Here is a 19607-nt window from a genome sequence, read left to right on the forward strand (position 1 = left end):
CTTCGACAAGATCCCTCAAAAAATTATTTTCTCCCCCAAAAATCTCAACGGATGGACCTGTACACTGCATTAAAATGTCTCAGCATCCTAGTTGCAGTATTGCGTGAATCTCCTCGACGTTCACGTGGTCCCATGGTTAGGAAGAAAAAAGTAATAAAACCAAAGGAAATTTTTCGAATGCTGTCCTTCTTGCTTCTCTCGAAGCACAACATTCGGTGGGGCAAACTGTTTGAAGACATTTTTCAACACCTTAGTCCCTGATGCGGAATGAAGAGGAAGCAGGTTAATAAAGCCTCAACATACAGTGAAATTCTTGACAGTCTCAGAATTGCCCCAAGATTGGTCAAAGTCCTTCTAAACACTTCAAAAGGCCACCTACCAAGTTTTATCTTAATTCAATATGTTTAAGGAAACGTAGACAAAGAAAACATTTTAGAAAAATCAGCCTCTAGCACCTTGAAACGGACCCTGTAACTAGAACTACATTCTCAGTGTGTCAAATAGCTGTAGGACTACCTTCATTGGATTCGACACGGTCGAACCCCTATACGTCAAGTTTCGGTTTAATCGGGTATTCCAGAACAAAGTTATGGGTAAAAGACCAACAAAGGGGTAGGCCGTACGCTATTCCCCTGTGGCCTCCCTACACCATTCTCCATTAAAGGAGGCTGACATGTACAGTCCCGAGAAGAAATGTCAAAGGCCCGTATCTCACTCGTCCTAAGTCGGATCGCTCTAAAATTTGGTGAGCATGTTTGTCTCATCAAGGCTAGTGTTTTGATATTTGACACGACCCGTGATGATACTCAAGCAGGGAGAAAAACTAGAGGAAAGTTAATGATTCGTGAAGATAGTTGCAAAAACTTCAGCAGCAGCACGCCTCGCTCAAGCGGCCAAATCACGACGCTCGCACACCCGGTCGATGCCAAACCAATTGCATATTATGTGTAAGGTTCGAGGCTATCTTTGGTCCGAATCCCGCGTATGATGAACGGTTGGATTTCACACATAGAGGCATCGAAGCTACTGTAAATTCTGACCAGAAATCCAAGTCGACAAAATCTTCGTTCGGACATAAAATAGAGCTACGTTTGTTGCCATGCCATTATGGCAGCATGCTTAGTGTAATTCAACAAAGAAGTTAAAGAAAAACATCAAGAAACAAGCACACTATCGATCCGAAGTTTGTAAGATTCATCCAAATTTCGAGTCGCATGATCGTGGCTTAAAAACACGATCACAGCTCAAAGTTAGTATCAAATCGATCGCCACGTCGAGCCTTACAAGGAAATGATCATCTTTCGGTCAAACAGGCATCAGAGCAATCCCGGATCATCTACAGAAGATCACACAAGTTCTACGGTAGCAATAGGGACTGTTTTGGGATTTTACACATTGTTGGGTAGGGGCAAAACAGTCCTTTTGCACCCAATTTTAGAATTTCCTTTAATTCAATTAAATTGTAATTATCATCAATTTAGGCAGTTTTTGGGCATCCACTCATGTTTGAGCCCAATTCTATACAAACATGCAAAGTGTAATTGTAAAAGAACGATCGTTCATTCTTGAGATTGATCAATAATGTTTCAATTCTTGCTTAAGTTCATGGGTGCGTCTTAGAGAGAGAGAGAGAGAGGATAGAAAAGAAAAGGGCCGTACCCCTTGACAAGGTAACTTTCTCTCTCCTCCTCTTTTCTCTCTCATCTCTATCTCTATTTCCTCTCTTCTTTTCTCCCTCATCTCTCTTTCTCTCTTATTTTCTCTCATCTCTACCTCTATGTCCCTCTCTTCTTTTCTCTCATCTTTATCAATCTTTCTCTCTCCTCTTTTCTCTCTCGTTTTTATCTCTTTCTTTCTCTTCTTTCTTCTCTCTTCTTTCTTCTCTCTTCTTTCTTCTCTCTTCTGTCTCTATATCTCTATTCTTTCTCTATCTCTCTCTCCCTCTCCTTCCCTCATCTCTATCTCTCTCTCTCTTCATCCTCTAGTTTATCACTTTTCTCTTTCCCTGCACTTCTCCCTTTTCTCCATTCACGCATGACAGATCTATCGTCTGGTGCGACGTGTTCCTGCTTTTGAGACATGAACAGTGAGTCCGGCCATGGCAAGAGTGGCTGGCCGGGCCTCTATCAAAATCCCCTTTTATTTCTGTCACAGCCGGCAGAAGCATATCGCTGCATGTGTTCTCTCTCTCTTTCCTCTCTTCTGTCACAGCCGGCATAAACCTATCAGTGCCTGTGTTTTTTCTCTCTTTCTTTTTGTCATAGCCAACAGAAGCGTATCCTCGCCTGCGTTCTCTCTCTCTTTCCTCTCTTCTGTCATAGCCAGTGTAAACCTATTGCCGCCTATGCTTTTTTTCTCTCTTTTCTTTTTGTCACAGCCGGCAGAAGCATATCGCTGCCTGCTTTCTCTTCTCTATCATCTCTTCTGTCACAGCAGGCGTAAACCTATCGCCGCCTCTGCTTTTCTTCTCTCTTTTCTTTCTGTCAAAGTCGGCGGAAGCATATCACCGCCTGTGTTTTCTCTCTTTTTCTTCTCTTCTATCACAGCCGGTGAAAGCTTATCACCGCCTGTGCTTTATCTCCCTTTTCTTCTGTCACAGTCAGTAGAAGCCTATCGCCACCTATGTTCTCTCTCCCATCTGTCACGGACGAAGAAAGCCTATCGCCGCATGTGCTTTCTCTCTATTTTCCTTCTGTCATAGCCGGCGGAAGCCTATCACCGCCTGTGTTCTTTCTCTCTCCTCTTCTTCTGTCACAATCAGTGGAAGCTTATCGTTGCATGTGTTGTCCCTTTGCTCTTCTTTCTCCCACAAACGGTGAAGCTCATCGTCATCTGAGTTTCTCTCTCCCCATCTCATTGTCGTCTTGGTCTTCCTTCCTCTTCCTTCTCTCTCTTACTTCTTCTCTTTGTTTTGCTTTTCCCTCTCTTCTTTCTCTTCCTCTGTCTTTTCCCTCTATCTCCTCTCATGCTCTTCTTCTTCTCTCTCTCCCCCTTTCCTTCTATTCTTCTCTTCTTCCTCTTTCACTGATTTCTCTAGCACCTCACTCTCCCTTTTCTTTTCCTTTCTTATTTCTCTTCTTCATCTTCTCTTCTCTCTCTCTTTCTGTTCTCTTTTCTTTCTTTTATTCTTTCGTTTGATCAAAGGGGGCGTTGACACTAGCACTCCATGATAGTCCTATCGTCTAGTAATAACGACATTGTGCCATTCAGAGTTATTGTGTCTGCTTTACTGTCACGATAAACTAGCCACTGTGTCAAGCTAATCGATATTGGTACTATCGTCTAGTAGTAATTCTATTGAGCCGGTCTGAGTTACTGAGCTCATTTTACTTGCATACCTGGTCAATTCAATTACCTATTAGTTTAGTCACTGTGTCGATCTCACTGCCTGGTCAAATTCTTCTCATCCCAATCTTAATTCGCTCATTCTTCTCTTCACCTTTTTTATTATGTACATTCACCCAAAGGCAAAGTGGGGTCCCTTGACCCACTTGTCTTGTAACATTTGTCGTGTGTGTGTGATTGCAGAAACACGAGAGTAAAGGCCAAGGGAGGCGATATCGAATCAGTTCTACGATTGAGGGTGCTTTCTTCATGATCTAAGAGGGCGCCCACGCGAGCTAGCCTGAGTAAGTCCCAAACCCACCTTAAATTCCTCTCTTATTGGTTGGTCTACCTACCCTCGCTCCCGAGCGAAGTTCCCGAGAGAGCAATCTCAAAGTCCCGGTTTCCCTTGAAACCCAAGACGCGTGCCACCAAATCACCTAGATCCGTAGGGCGAGATCAAGGCACCTAACCACACCTACATGTTGGGATGATGTTGTGAAAGGAGGCATTTAAGGCCATCAATTGTTCAAGGAACCACATAAATGATTGCTTTGATTAGGGAGAGGCTCATGATAGCTTAAAGTCGATAAAAGAGTTACGCCGATAGCCGAAGAAGAGACCTCGAGTTTGAGGTCGGCAATCAGGTATTTCTGAAGGTGTCACTAACTAAGGGTGTTATGAGGTTTGGTAAGAGAGGAAAATTGAGCCCACGATATATTTGACCTTTTGAAATTCTGGAAAAAGTTGAAACATGGCATATCGACTTGCCCTGCCACGCGAGTTAGCAAACATCCCTGATGTCTTCCATGTATCTCTGTTAAGGAAGTACCAGCCTGACCCATCCCATATTCTAAAGTATGAACTAGTAATGATCAAAGAGGACTTACCAGTAATGATCAAAGAGGACTTGACCTACATTGATCAATCAACTGAGATACTAGATCGAAGAGTGCGAATGTTGCGCAATAAAGAAATTCTTATGGTCCGTGTTTTAGAGCAATACCATTCACAAGAAGAATTGACTTGGGAACGGAAGATGAAATTCGAGATAAGTACCCCCATTTGTTTGATTAGCAAAAATATGATTTTGAGGACAAAATCCTTTTTAAGGGGGGGATGATGTAATGACCCAAATTTTTTGTGCTTGATGATGTGCGCGACAGTAAAGAGAAGAAGAGAGAGAGTGACGCACACCGCAGTGAAAGGTCGTCGTCCGTGTAAGGAGAAAAGCTGTCATGTGTGCAAGGTGAGGGGCCACCATGCATGTAAAGATTATAGTTGTGCACGACGAGGAGAAAGATTACCGACATGCATGACAAGGAGAAAGAAGGCCATCGTGAGTGTTACTGTCATGTGTGACTTGGATAGAAAGGAGGCCGTCATGCACGCTAGGGAGTTCAAGTCGCCATGCGTGTGAGGTGAGAGGCCACCTTGCATGCCAGGAGGGAAGAGAGAACGCACGCAGTAGTGAGAAGAAGAGAGCCTGCACGGCAGTAAGATGAAGAGCGCCATCGTGCGCGATACTACTGTGCGTAATGGTCCCAACTGTCGTGCACAACACTGCCGAGCCCATGCATGCCCCTAGGTACCACTTGTCTATTGCATCCTGTCTTGCATGCCAGAATTTGGTGAAGTTGCAGAGAGAGTAGCAATGACAAGACAGTCCTCCGAGAAGTTTTTCGTGAAAGGGAAGGAATTCTTATTGCAGTTTTCCTTTCTTGTAGGGGTTTTTAAGGGTTTCCCAATGATTGTGGTAGCTTTCTGACACTGGTCGTGGAGTTTACAGAAGTCTATGGGCACTTTCAAGGGGCTTACCGGGGTTATCGCCACTTTTCGACATTGTTTAGTGGTGTCGCAGAGGTTTCTGGTGAAGTTCAGGCAAAAAAGATAGGCAGGAAAGTTTTCTAGTGAGTTTCCAACCGTGTGGGAGCAATTTCAACGGAAGATGAACGGTTGCAGAAGGTGGGCCGTACAGCTGCAAGAGGTGAAACTTTGTGGGGAAGGCGCACAGTTGCTGAAAACAAACCTTCATCCTTGGAAAGTGTACGATTATCAGTTGCTCCTGTGTGATGTGGCACCGAAGGACGTGACGACGGTTGTCTATTGGCACAACTGAATTCGAGGTGTCGCGATTAGGATTCGTGGCACGTGTGAGGGATTTGCTATCAGTCGGTGCTGGCCTTTGAAAAACTCAATTGGTGCTGGGGTCATGGCAATCCGAATCGGTGTTGAGTACTGAAAGACTTAACCAGCACTAGTTGTTGACGCTCAGCCGGCGCAGGGTATTAAGAAGCTTGACCGGCACTGAGTGTTCGAAAAACTCACCCAGCACTAATCGTTAACACGTAACTAGCGTTAGGCATTAACATTAAGGAGCTAACCCATCGCTAAGTGTTTGAGAGGCTCAACTGGCGTTGAGTGTTGGACAAACTCACCCGACGCTGTTCCAGTGCCATAGCAACTTTTTAGGAGTGAACTACTAAGTCCATTGTAATGGTTGGTTCTTCTTACCAAATCCCCGATATGAACAAGCTCCCAAGGGAAGGGGAAATCGGCGCGAAGTTTTATCAAGGGCCAAGCCCATTTGGCTAACTCAGTTAGTGTACGAGCTAGACTGGCCTCGCGTCACTTTCATTACTGACCCCGTATGCTTTGAAGTGCGGGAGGCCAATTATGGCAATGTCTGTATTAAAGAAGGGATGGCACTTCTTCACTGTATGCATCGAAACATAGCTTCCGGGGAGAACTTGCCCACCTTGGGGAAGCAAATAATCTAGGCGAAGGGATTACTAAGGTTGTCGGCAAAAGGCCTCTGGATTTAGGAAGAGCACCAATACCTAAAGGGATACGCTTCCTGGATTGTCAAGGTATTGGCTTCGTATGGAAGCGTTCTTGAGCGTGCTTCACTATTAGCAGCAGTTCAGTGTTGGGGCAGCTACTAGAACCGTAGCTCTAATACAGTAAAGGTATTGCTAGAGACGTGGAGCCATGTGAGTAATACTTGGCTTCTTGGTCATGGCGAAGCGGGAATCTCTTTACTAGATCTTCACTTTATTGGGGGTCTCCCGATGATCTAGGGTCTTGTACGACGAATTCGTGCCCCCGAACTCAGTCATCTTTGGTGGTGCGAACATGGGAGATGAAGAGCCGCCAGCCAGTTTTCCAAAGATCTTTGAGGCCTACCAGTCTATTGTCGGCCGCTCTACCAATGGCAAGGTCACCTTTACAGAATGGGTGAAATTCTTTTATGGGGATTATCCCTAAGGCGGTCAGGGTATTCCGAAGGGGAAAGGGAAGGCAGTTGCAAAAGAGACACCTCCCATATATCAACTCTAGACTGGCGATGACCGTGTCTTCTTGGCCGCCTACCTGGCCTTATTCTTGTGCAAATTAGTGTTCCCTGGCTGGATGGACGACATTCGTCCAAGGGACTATACATGGCATGTGACATGGCCAGAGGGTGTGAGTATGCCCTTGCTCAGCCGGTCTTGTGCAACATATACCATGGCTTGGGGGCCATCTCCCGTGGAAAAGCCTATAAAAGGGAGGGAACGACATCGCAGGAGGATTAGCTTTTCCTGCATATTATAAAACTCCGTTCCCTGTGCATTATGTGTATGGGTGGCTAAGGGCTTTTTTTCTTGTCACCTACATCAAGCATCAGTGCTCAGGAAATAAATTGTGGCCATTCCTGATGAAGATTGCGAACTTGAGGGCTATCTTCCATACCCCAGGGGAGGCTCAGGGTCTGTTCAGGAATAATTCTTTGAACATGAGGAGAGTCCCTTTTCCGGTCTGGAGCTTCACTGACCGTGCTTTCGTTCATGAATTGGGGAAGGAATTGGATGGTGCCCTAATAACGATTAAGGAACTCATGTTCATGCTGAGCATTAGAGGGGGAGTTTTACCTTATCGGACTCCACACAGTGCTCGGTTGGAGGGGCATTTTACGACCGCTTAGCTTGTCAGCACGGGCTTGACCAAGGCTGCCCCTTCTGGGTATCCTTCAAGAAGTGCCAAAGTAAGGTGTATAAGGGGAGGGCGGAAGAGTTTGGAACTTTTCGAGAGTGTTGGTCGTCTGAGCATATACGGATTGCTTGGTCCATGTGTCTTGAAATGACAAAGACCAGCAAATATGTGCTACCTCACTTTAGTAGGAGAGTTCAAACAACCAGGGCATACGTGAACTGGTGGAGGGTCACCAGTAAGGGCTATTGGGAAAAGGATCAACCTTGTAAAGGGGTGAATGGTAACTGGCGCCAGGAAACCCGGTAAAGGAGGCTGGCAGATGCTCCTGCTCCCGACACGATGTTTGCCTTGGATTATCCCTCTAACTGGCGGGCTTTGGGGCTTCTGCACAAGATAGCTACTAATGAGGCGTCGCCAGAGTTCCTTTCCATAAAGACGATGACTGGGAGTGTCTTCGACAATCTTAGCTCGATCTTCAAATGGGATGAGGGGTGATAAGTCCTTGGTTATGAGAAGTGTCCACCATAAGACCTGAATGCCCTAATCGGGAGCGGTCCCCACAGCATATTAGCTGTAAGATCTTCTCAAGGAGGTGGATCTGAGCTGGAAGTTCCTACTCCAATAGGGGGAAAGAAAAGAAAGCGCCCGACTGCTGCAGACACCCATGCCACGTCTTCAAATAGTGGGCATATTCGGAGGCGAAAGAGTGACAAGTTCCTGTGGTTTCAGAATCAGGAGGTAGGCCTTCATCTTCTGACCTTTTAAGAATTCTTCTAGTATCACCCTTTGTGCTTACCCTATAGCAGACGACTCTGACCGCTCTTTGACGTTGCTTCTGATCGGGAGGGGACTCCGAATCTTAGGGAGACACCCTTAAGTCTAGGGATAGTTCCTGAGTCTAAGGCGGCCCGGGTGGAGACCGAAGAGGATGAAAGCTCAAAAGCAACTGCTCCAGATAGAGGCTTTGCTATCGATGTGGCCTCCATGCATGAGGAGTTTAGTGCCCCGACCGAAGCAGGGGCTATGGCTCGAGGAGAAGAGCCTAAAGTTGATGACGTACCAGAGCACCAGGAGGTTGCTGCTCCCATGGTCCCGAGTCATGAAGATGGGGGGATTGAGCTCTTTGTGGTCGAGGTTCTAGCTGTTGAAGGTGAGAGCCAAATGGAGGAAGCCATTGTCAGAGATGGGTTGACTGAGGGAGGCCAAAGAGAAGAGGCAATTCCTGAACTTGGTGATGCTGAGGTGACAGTTCAAGGGAGTGAAGAGCAAGGGGAACAGGTTCCTCTACCGCCTGTTGGGACAGCAGGAGAGGTCCCCATAAGAGAGGGTCCAGACAAGAGGCTGGCATCGAATAGCCCATGCAGATTGAGGCCAGGACTGCCCATGAACCCAAATGGGAAGAAGCTTTAAGCTTTGTCGATGTTTCAGAGGAGCCAGTGGCTCAGATGACTATCTCTTCAACAAGCCGGGTCCTTAAGGTCGAGGTGTCTTCTGCAGTGGTGGCCTCAGTAGCACCATCCCGACCTGTTTTCGGTGGAGTTTCTAGCATGATTAAAGGCATGTTCAGAACAGGCCTTCAGGGCTTGAAGGAGTTTCCTTTCAATGAGTTGGGAGAAGGTTTGGCCAGGTTGAGGGAGTTCGCCACAACTTCTGTGGTCGGGACGGCACCAGAGGTGCTTTCCCATTTCTATGCAACTCTAAACAAGTTGCAGAACTGGCGGTTGGGAGTGCTACATCATGAGGAAGAAGCCAGAAGGGTAGCCTCCTTGGAAGAGTTGATCTTGCACAGTCACAAGAAGATAAATGCTTGTATTGAGAAGAAAGCCTTGATAACTGGGCATCAGCAAGACCTCAAGCGAGAGGCACAAGGAAGCTTCAAGAGAATGATCAAAGTCTGGGAGGCAATGTGAATACTGAAAGAAGAATTCACAGGCCTCAAGACGGAGATGGCTCAAAGGAAGGCCATGGAGGCCTCTTTGGCTGCAGATTTGTCCGAACTCAATGGCACAATTCAGTCGGAAACTGTGGTGATGACAGAGGCGACTCAAACAGTGGCAGAGCTGAAGGCACGTGTTCAAGGCACCGAGACTTCTCTTAAAGCGCGCAGCATAGAGATCAATAAGATGATTGATCGTTTCTGAGCATGTCATTCCCCCCTTTTTCAATGTTTGTGAAAGTTTTGACTGATGAATAAAGCGTTTCTCTTTTTGATTGACTTTACTGCATGATTTTATTCTCTCTTTAATTTTGATGCGCTTCATTGATTCTTTTGAATGCCTCTTGATACTTTAATTATCCAGAGATACTAATACCCTAGGCCATGTCTAGCCCCATGGTGGGCTGTCACTGCTTGGATAGCTTCGAAATAGGGAGTTGTTGATTTTTTTCCTTTCAATGTCTGACTAGCCAAAGGCTCATAGTTCATTTTCCTCATGATTTGGTGAGCCTGGTTGCTATAGACAATGCAATCAGGAGGCGCCGCGGCCTCTGTTGGTGGCGTGTTTACTTCAAGCTCATCATAGCTTTTAGTCTCTGGCACAAACTCTTTGAGATGCTTTGAAGCGTACGCATGACCTTCAATTGACTCTGAAGACTGCGGACTTCAGTCCTCAAGTCTGCTAGAGGATCTTGCCCTTGAGGGGGAGGAAGTTGCCCTTCGTCGAACTTTTCCCTCGAGAGGTTGGGGAAAAGTAAAACTTTTGGCTGGATAATGGTCCTCTATACTTATAGCTACCGGACTTTGAAAACCTTTTCGTGGCGATTGTCGCACTGCTTCGGCTTTCAAGAGTGCAATGGGGATATGCAGGACTTTGTCCGGCATACAAGTGATCCTTGGAGCTGGGAATTCTACCCCCATGGCTTGCTTGATCTGAGAAATGACTTCTGGTTCATTTTCCAGCTAAGGTGGCTTAGAACTAGGGGTAGAAGGTGAAGACTATTTTTCAAATGAATGGTGAGTTTCTTGAGGAATGATGGTTAGGATGTTGGAATGAAGAGTAGTTAAGGGTAAAATTCTGCCCTGTCTTTCTTCTTCGTAGAACATGTTCACTAACGTACTTCCAACAACCTCAACATCTTCGCGAGACTAGGACACAGTCTTGCTTGTAGACTCGTGACCTTCATCACTCAGCTTCTGAGGTGACGCCAGATCTGTGAAGTAATATTTAGTATCGACGTAGTGAATTTCAGCCACAGGGAACGGTCTTTTGTCAGCATAGACCGTATGCTATCTCCCATCTCGGCTATATTTCAAGCACTGATGCAACGTTGATGGAAACAGCCCCTGATCATGGAGCGATGGCCAATGGGGGAGGATATTGTAAGAAGTGTCGGTGTCGATTACATGAAACTGGGCATAATCGTTCAACTCACTGATCTTAAAATGAAGGCGTTCCATGTCAGTCGGCTTCTCCCCTGATTGGTTGAACCGTTGAACTGTGACGTGGGTCAGGGTAAGATCTTCGGACCCCAATTCTAATCGAGTAAGGATCCTCCTTGGAATTAGGGTGACTGCCGACCCTTCATCTATCATAATTTGGTTGATGGGGCACGCATGTAATTCGCCAGTAACAAAGAGAGGGCGATTATGAAACTTTTCCCCTAGCTGCAGATCGTCTTCTGAAAAGGTGATTGGCATACATCCTAGCATAATTGCTGGGTCTACCTAGATAGGTTCTACTTTGGTCTCGTACACTTCTGGGTTAGAGAGAGCTTGAATTAAAGCCATCCGGTAATCCTTTGAGAGCATGAGCGTGTCATAGACATTAAGAAGGGCTGCAAGCTTCCGTGGATGTCCTATCACATCATATTACACCTTTTCTTGATCAAGGCCTTGTGCTTCTATTCCTGCCACTGATTTGGTGGGTATATTGGGTTGAGGAGCAGGTTTGGGTAAAGTGGGTTTATTTTGGTCGACTGACTGACTTGATTGCACAGTGAGCTTGGTTCGAGTGACAGAAGTTTGAGGTTTTGGAAGGGGCAGAGTGCATGAGATAAAAGGGGTCCCAAGAAATTTGAGAATAGGATGATTATTTAAGGTATTGTGAAGCCCAGGGAGCTGTAGGATAAACAGACTAGCCTTTAGATTAAGCGGCAGTGGCGGACTAGGGAAGTTCAAAGTGCTCGACTTCTACGATGGAGGTTGCAGCGTCCTCCCTGATCTGAGATTTATCTGCCCCATGTTGGTTATTGCTCCTGAAATTTGCACCATGTGGTAAGCTCCTTTAGAATAGAAGCTTTGACCTCTCGACTCTCTCAATCTCTGCTCGAAGTCGAGCTCAGGGGGCTACTAGTGTTTCTTTAGCTTCGACTTCTTATGCTTCTTTGAAGAAGGTAGCTCTGCCTTGCCCATAACTGTCAGGGCATCAGGAATTGTTAAGAATCCTACTACCTGCGCCTAGATCTTTCTCAATCACTTCTGTTGCTTCTTAATTATGTTTGATCCCTCAGGTTCTTTATCAAGCGCATCGAAGTCCGGACATGTCAAGGTTGTACCTATAGGAGACATAGACAAGGAAGAATGAGAAGCAGGAGAAGGAGGAGTAGGGTTAGAAGGTGGGGGAATTTTAAGGTCGTTCCCCTCATCTGACCGATCAGGGCAGCTTTTTACATCATCGCCAGAGTTGAACAAGTGCAGAGGATCTTTTAGGTCTTTCTCTTGCTTAGACCGTTGGGCAGTGCTTTTAATGTCGTCACCCTCATTGGACGTTTGTTGAGTTGAAGATGGCACGGGGACCTCTTCTTGACAGGATGAAGAAGGAAAAAGGATCGTGTCAGGGATGAAGTCCAGCAAAGTTGGCAATGGAGGTAAGGGCCTGAGAAATTCCTGCTTGATTGTGGGTTGAGCAGTCTTGTTACTTCGACGAGCAGCCCTTGGTGCCCGTCTCTTTCTAGTTTTCTGAAGTGATGTCTGATTCATCTCGTTGGGGTGGCAAACCACTTTAGCTTAGTGAAATGCTTCTCGTCTTAATGACGTGAGTCTGCTTCGGCCATGGTAGATCATCCATGGTTGAGAAGTAGAGGGTTCTGTAGAGTCTTGGTCATTGATCGGAAGGTCCTGCCCTGTAAGATCTTCTTCCCCCGATGAGGAAGTGATTTATGGGGAGGTTGTAAAATTCTTGACATGCCCGTATCTTCTCTGTGAATATATCAAGGAAAGTTGTGCATTCTGACAAATAATGACCTCTTTATCTGATGGAATGGGCACCAACAATCTTTAGTCCCCTTAGCAAGGCGGTGGGGTTTCCTTGCCTGCTTTAGTGTGATTATGCCTTCCTGAAGCATTAGAATGAAGAAAGCGTGGAGGATATCACGCATTTCGTCTTCCTCTTGAATCGTTACTGTATGGGAGGCCTCAGTTGCCCTGAAGGCCTTCTTCAAATCTTCAAGCTTTATCTAACCTTTCAAAATGAGAGCCTCAATGATATCCTTTATGTAGCAGTCATTTGTGGGATGATTGATGCTCCGATGGTAGGCACAATAATGTGCTTGAGTGTCAAGGCTAAATTGCTCCGGGAACCTGGTTTCTGAAAGCTGGATAATATTCTGCTCCAATAATAACTGTAACAGCACAGGGACCCATTCCTTCTCGAAGGGATAGACCTTATTCCTATGCCAGGTGAAATAATCACTCCGATCAAAGTTAGCTGGTGGAGGTACCTGATTGTACGACTGTTGCTGCTTGTTAGCCTAGGTTGTTACCTTCATCATGCTTACCTCTTTAGAGAGGTCCAAAGTTTGAGAGGGAGCCTTCTTTGAATTAGTGACCATAACAGCTGCACTAATTACCCCTTTCTGTTGGCTACCCCGTGTGTTATTCCTAGAGCCCCCATTGCCCCGGTTGTTCGCTGAACTTGTAGATGGTTGTTGTGCGCCACCATGATGGTGTGAAAAACTTTCTATGCGAATGGATTTAGAGATCAACTCTGACATGGACGTCGGATTAGAGGCCTCTACATATAGAGCGATTTCAAGTCGCATGTTCCACACGCAAGTTTGGACTGCTTCCTTCTCGGGCATAGGATTAGGATGGCGGGAAGCCAAGTTTCTCCATCTTGATATCTACAAGCTCATCAGTGTCTTGAGTCAAGGTGAGAAGCTCGATGGTTTGAACTTATCTCTCGACCTCATAGAAGCATTGATAGAACAGTTTCTTCATATCCTCCCATATATGTATCAAATTTGGAGGAAGTCGGGCATACCATTGGAATGCTAGGCCATTAAGGGTCTCAATGAATTGGCAGAGAAGAAGTCTCACGTCAGCTGCTGTTTCCCGATATGCTTCTCGAAAGTGGGCGATATGCTGGTTTGGGGAGGTGGTTCCACTAAATAGAGGAAACCTCCCTTTCTTATAGTTTGAGGGGAACGGGACCTGATAAATATAGGAAGGATATGGTCTTTGATAAGGCATCTCACCCTGTATGTCTAGAATTTGTCTGTTCTTTAGGCTATGGGTGACCATAGCATCAATATCTGACTAAGAAATCTGATGAGGGACATAATTGTCCTATGAGGTAGATGGAGGAGGCTGTCGTGGAGGTCCACCATCAGATTGATGGGAATTGGCCTCGTGGTTAGCCGACTGGCGTGCAGCTTCAATACGATCGATCTTTTCTATCATCGCGTCCACCATATCGTCGAACTTGTTCATGTGATCCTCCTACGCATTGTTGGGCTCTCTTATGACCATTACACTGACTGTTTCATTATGGGGGTCGATGTTAATGGCAATAGATTGTAAGTCAGTCAGTAAGGGGTCAGCATGCCCTGACTGAACTCGACTTATGTACGCAGATCGCATTTGGATCTGTTCTCGACATTCTTGGGACCGTGGCTGAGGAGCCGGTTCATGACGGTCTTGGGACCATGGCTGTTGAGTGGCTGGGTCTTCTTTTGTGACAATAACCACAGCACAGGGCTCATTAAGCTCTTCGTCAGGCTTCATCATCTGAAAGGGGTAGAAGGGATTCAGGTGAAGAGGGTCATCAAAATTGGTTCTTTTAACTACCTTGGTCACCTCCCTAATCAAAATTTGCAGACCTCTATCGCGTTTAGCCTTGAGGTTTTGATGGACCTCAGGCCAAACTGCGATCTAGGTTGCAGCTAGTCAACTCCTCCTGCACAAGAGAGAGCTGTGTCCATCAGGTGCTGCAATGGATGAGGGCCAGGAATTGGAGTCATCTTAGGCCAGGGAGGATGAAGGACTTGATCTTCCGTGAGGTCCATGCCCCGAGCTCTCTATGAGCTCTAAAGACATGACCAAAGTGTTGGGGCTGGTTCAGGATGGTACTCTTTGGGAAAACATTCGAGTACTAAGGCTGAAGGTGCTTGCTTGATGAAAGAGGAGCAGGGTCGACTCATGAGGAGGCCTAAGTCAAGGACGAGGGACGTCTGAGATGGCGACGCGTGTGTGCCCCTTGAAGAAGGATTACGGGAGACCTTAGGGTCAACCTGAGCTTGTGCAAGTGATCTGGCCTTAGGAGATCGAGAACTATGAGCAGGTGTCTATAAGAGAACAGGTGCAGACCTACCCTTTACAGGGTGCGCTTGTGTGTGCATAGAAGGAGGGCGAGAAGGTCGTCTCCTGTGTACTCAGGTTGGCACAATAATGGTGTTGCCCCGAGCAGTGAGATGCACATGAGTGGCATGTGCAGGACCTGGCCTTGGAAAGTTCGATCTTGGATACGGACTCAAGGTAACATAAGGGTTGCCCTGAGGTGTGGCTCGAGTGGGTGACCCACGAGCTTTGTAGTGTGTGTGAGGTATGGAGACCGTGAGGTTTCCGCCTCGAAGTGTTGAGCCTCTAGGGATAGAGACCAATGGTGCAGAAATGTGGGGGGTAGCCTTATGGCAACCCATAAGATCAATGACAACTTGCTTGCCTTTTGCAGAAAGGGATTGGGTAGCCTTCCAACATACCTCAGAAACACAATCTGCAAGTGACCTGCCAATGGCTAGGTGCATGCTATGTGGGGCAACATAAGTGTTGCCCATGCAAGGCACCTTGGTGGAGTTTCCACCAGAGCGAAGAGATGGGGAGTGAGGGACCTTCAAGTCGCTCCTCACATCGGTCCAAGTTATGACCAGGGAGCTAGACAAGGGGTCTTTGCTCGATAGGATGGTCGGGAATGAAGTTGAAGGACCTTGTTCCCTGGGGACACTCTCGATTAAGGGGATAAGGAAATGCCCGATCCGAATAAATGGGTCACAAAACCCAGCAGCCATTAGTGAATGTGAAAAGAGAATGAAAGCAGATAAAGAAGAAACTAGCCAAACAAGAACGATCTAACTAAGGGGTAGTAAGTCCCCAGTGGAGTCACCAAGCTGGTTAGGTGCCTTGATCTCACCCTTCGGATCCCTAGAGGATAGGGCGGTGTGTGTCTTGGCTTTTAGGGGGAGACCCGGGATGTTTGTGAGATCATTCTCTTGGGAACCTCATTCGAAAACGAGGGCAGGTGTCTTGTGGATTGCTACTAGACGCTATTGCCAATATCAACTAGCTAAGCACGATGGTCGGTCTGTAGTGGCAATAAAGCGGGCCAAGCAAACCTGATGCAACGGCATTACGGCTAGACGACAGGACTACCATGAGATGCTAACCTCAATCCCTCTTGGTCGAATGAAAGAGTGGCAGAGGAATGGTTAAAGAGAAGAAGGGAATGGATGGAAGGAGAGAGAAGAAGGGAATAGACATTGCCGACTGTTTCAAGAGGTGGGAGAGAGACAAAGCAGTCAGCATTAGGCTTTGCCGACTGTGTTAGGTGTTAGGTGAGAAGAGAGGAAGAGAACCAACTGACAGAAGAGAGGGAACACCAGCCAGCGATAGGTCTCACCGACTGACAGAAGAGGAGAGAGAAGACCAACCGGTGCCAAGTCTCACCGACTGATAACAGAAGAAAGAGAAGATTAACCGGTGCTAGGTCTCGCCAACTGACAGACGAAGAGAGAGAAGACCAACCAACGTCAAGTCTTGCCGACTGATAGAAGAAGAGAGAGAAGACCAACTAGTGTTAGACCTCGTTAACTCATAAAAGCAGAGAGAGAAGACCAATCGACGCTAGGTCTCGTCGATTGATAAAAGAAGAGAGAGAAGGTCAACCGGCACTAGGCCTCATCGACTGGTAGAAGAAGAGAGAGAAGGTCAACTTGCGCTAAGCCTTATCGACTGATAGAAGAAGAGAGAAAGCCAACCAGCACTAAGCCTCGTCGACTGATAGAAGAAGAGAGAGAAGGCCAATCAACATTACGCCTCACCGACTGATAGCAAAAGAGAGAAAATACCAACCGACGCTAGGTCTCACCGACAGGTAGAAGAAGAGACAGAAGAGTAACCAATGTTAGGCCTCGCTGACAGGTAGAAGAAGAGAGAGAAGACCAATTGACCCTAGGTCTCACCAACTCGTAGAAAAAGAGAGAGAAGGCCAACCGACGCTAGGCCTCTTCAGTTGATAAAAGAATATAGGAAAGACCAACCGGCGCTAAGTCTTGCCAGTTGACAGAAGAAGATAGAGACGAGAAGAGAACATGAGAGAGAAAAGATAAAGACGAAGAGAGAGAGAAAGATAGGAGAGAGAAGAGAGAGAGAATAGAAAAAGAGAGAGGGGAGGAGAGAGAGAGACAGAGAAGAGAAGAGAGAGAGAGGGGGGAGAAGTTGCCTGCTCGAAGGGTACCGACCCTTTTCTTCTCTCTCCTCTCTCTCTCTCGAAGTTGTACTCACAGGCTCAAGCAAGGAATAAAATTTTATTGAATCCTCAAAGAATGAATCAAGTGCCTAGCGTCCTTTTTACAATGAGGCAGTCCTTGTTTATATAGAATTGTGCCCAAACAGGGTGGATTGATCAAAATTAGACCTAATTGCTAAAACTCAAGATTTAATTGAATTAAAAGAAATTCTAAAAATGGGTGCAAAATGATTGTTTTACCCCTACCTAACAAAGTGTGGAATTTCAGAACAGTCTCTGCTGTTGTTCAAGATCTTGTGTGATCTTCCATGGCTGACCCGAGGGTGTTCTGATGCCCGTTTGATCGAAAGATTATTATTTTCTTGTAGTTCTTGGCATGGCGATCGAGTTGATACCAAATTCGACCCATGGATCATGTTTCAAACCACGATCACGAGACTGGAAATTTGCTTGAATCTTAAAACCTTTGGATCGATGATGCGCTCGTTCCTTGATGTTTTTCGGTGATTTTTTCATTGTAACTCACTAAACATGCCGTCACGATTGCGTGGCAATAAACAGGACGTGATTTAAAGCCCGAATGAAGATTTCACAGCTTTTGAGTTTTAGCCGGAATCTAGAATCCAGCGACTGTAATTTCAGTCACTTCGTCGGCTTCATGCATGAAATCTGACCATCCATCATATGGGGCTCGGATCAATGGTAGCCCTGGACCCTACGCACACAATGGAATAGGTTTCGCATTGATCCGTTGTGGGACGTTCGTGATTTGATCCATCGAACGAGGCTTGTCGCTGCTGAATTTTCCACAATTTTTTTACAGATTAGCAACTTCTCTTTAGCTTTTCTCCCTGCTCGGACAACGTCTTGAGGCTTGCCACATATCAAATTGTTCATCTTGATGAGACGAATACGCTCACCGAATTTGGGAGCTATCCGACTTGGAATGAGTGAGTTACAGATCCCGAAAGTGACTGCACATGACTATAAAAACAACCACCTTTAATGGTGTTCTTGTGCGGTGAGGCCACACGGGAATAGTGTGTGGCCCCTCCTGTTTTAATGTTTCGTTCATATCTTTGTTCTGAAGTGTTCGATTAAGCCAAAAGTTGGCCCATAAGGGTTTTCGATCATGCCAGATCTAATGGAGGTAGTCCCACAGTGATTTGAGACACCGAAAATGTAGTTCCAATTGTAGGGTCCGTTTCAGGGTGCTAGAGGCCATTTTTCTGAAAACTGTTCCTTTGTGTTCACTACCTTAAACATCTCGTAATGCAACGAAACTTGACAGGTGGTATTTTGGAGTGTTGATGATGATCTTGATCAATTTTTGTGTCATTCTGAGACTATCAGGCATTTTCATTGTTTTGTAGGCTTTATTGACCTGCTTCCTACCAGAGACCAAGGTGCTGAAAAATACCTTCAAACAAGTTTTCCTGTGACCCCACGGATATCCCTTCACCCTATTTCTACACTTCAGTAGTTCGCAACAAACTCATCGGAATTCCACTGAGTTTTTCGCCTCCTTCTTCTTCCGATAACTAGAGGATCGTCAGCTCCCCTGACTTCTCTGCAATCTCCCCTTCAGCCTCGGACTATCGAAAAAACACCACAACTCCGGTAGAGCACCACTGCAAATCTCGTTAAGGCTCTGAGAAGCCATGTTCCTCGCTCAAGAAGCCTTGGGACTCTCCGAAAATGTTCGCAATCACGTCGCGACGGCCCACAACCTGCTCAAGCTTGCTAGAAAACCCTTGAAGGCCTGTTTGCTACAAATTTGGGTTGGGAAGTTTTGGTAGGGAAACTATTGAAGGAGGCTCCAGCTCTCTCTCTAAAAATTCTCTTCAACTGTTTTACCCTTCAATAAAACAGTGAAATGTGGTTTTTCCATCTTTTATACTCTGCAGTGCCACAAACTGCCCCTCACAAGTTTGAAAAGACACTGTAGTCCTTATCTTCATACTGCAATAAGACCAGGCAGGGGGGGTCAAGCCCGAGACCCGAAAGGAGCTATCATTGTTCGCTTCGTCAAGGGCTATCGTCGCGCGCCTTCGTCAAAGGCCATCGTCGTACACTTCGTCAGGGGTTATCGTCTCGTGCCTTCGTCAAGGGTTATCGCCACGGACTTCATCAAGGATTTATCATCGTGTGCCTCACCAAGTGGCTAACGTCATGCGCCCTCCATCAAGGGCTAATGCCGCGAGTGCCATTCAGAACTTAGCATCATGTGCATGTCATGACACTCCCATCTGGACCTTTGCCCTACCTCCCCAGAAAGCTTATTCCCTGCGCCCCAGTCTTGCTCTTCACTATTCAAGTCTCCAGTTACGGCTCGGTTCTCAGGAGAGTCACTTTCCCTTACCACAGCCACGGTCTAGTTGCATGACATTAAACTGCATGGTCCAAACTATATGAACCTAAACTGTAGCGGCAGTCTAGTTGCACGACCTTAAACTGTAAGGTCCAAACTATATGACCCTAAATTGTAGCGACGGCCTAGTTGCATGACGTTAAATTGCATGGTCCAAACTATATGACCCTCAACTGTAGCAGTGGTCTAGTTGCATGACCTTAAACTGCATGGTCCAAATTATATGACCCTAAACTGTAGCGGAGGTCTAGTTGCATGAC

Source organism: Amborella trichopoda, chromosome 8, assembly GCF_054954075.1.
Source record: "Amborella trichopoda isolate Santa Cruz 75 chromosome 8, AtrichopodaSantaCruz75HAP2 v2.0, whole genome shotgun sequence".
Classification (NCBI taxonomy): domain Eukaryota; kingdom Viridiplantae; phylum Streptophyta; class Magnoliopsida; order Amborellales; family Amborellaceae; genus Amborella; species Amborella trichopoda.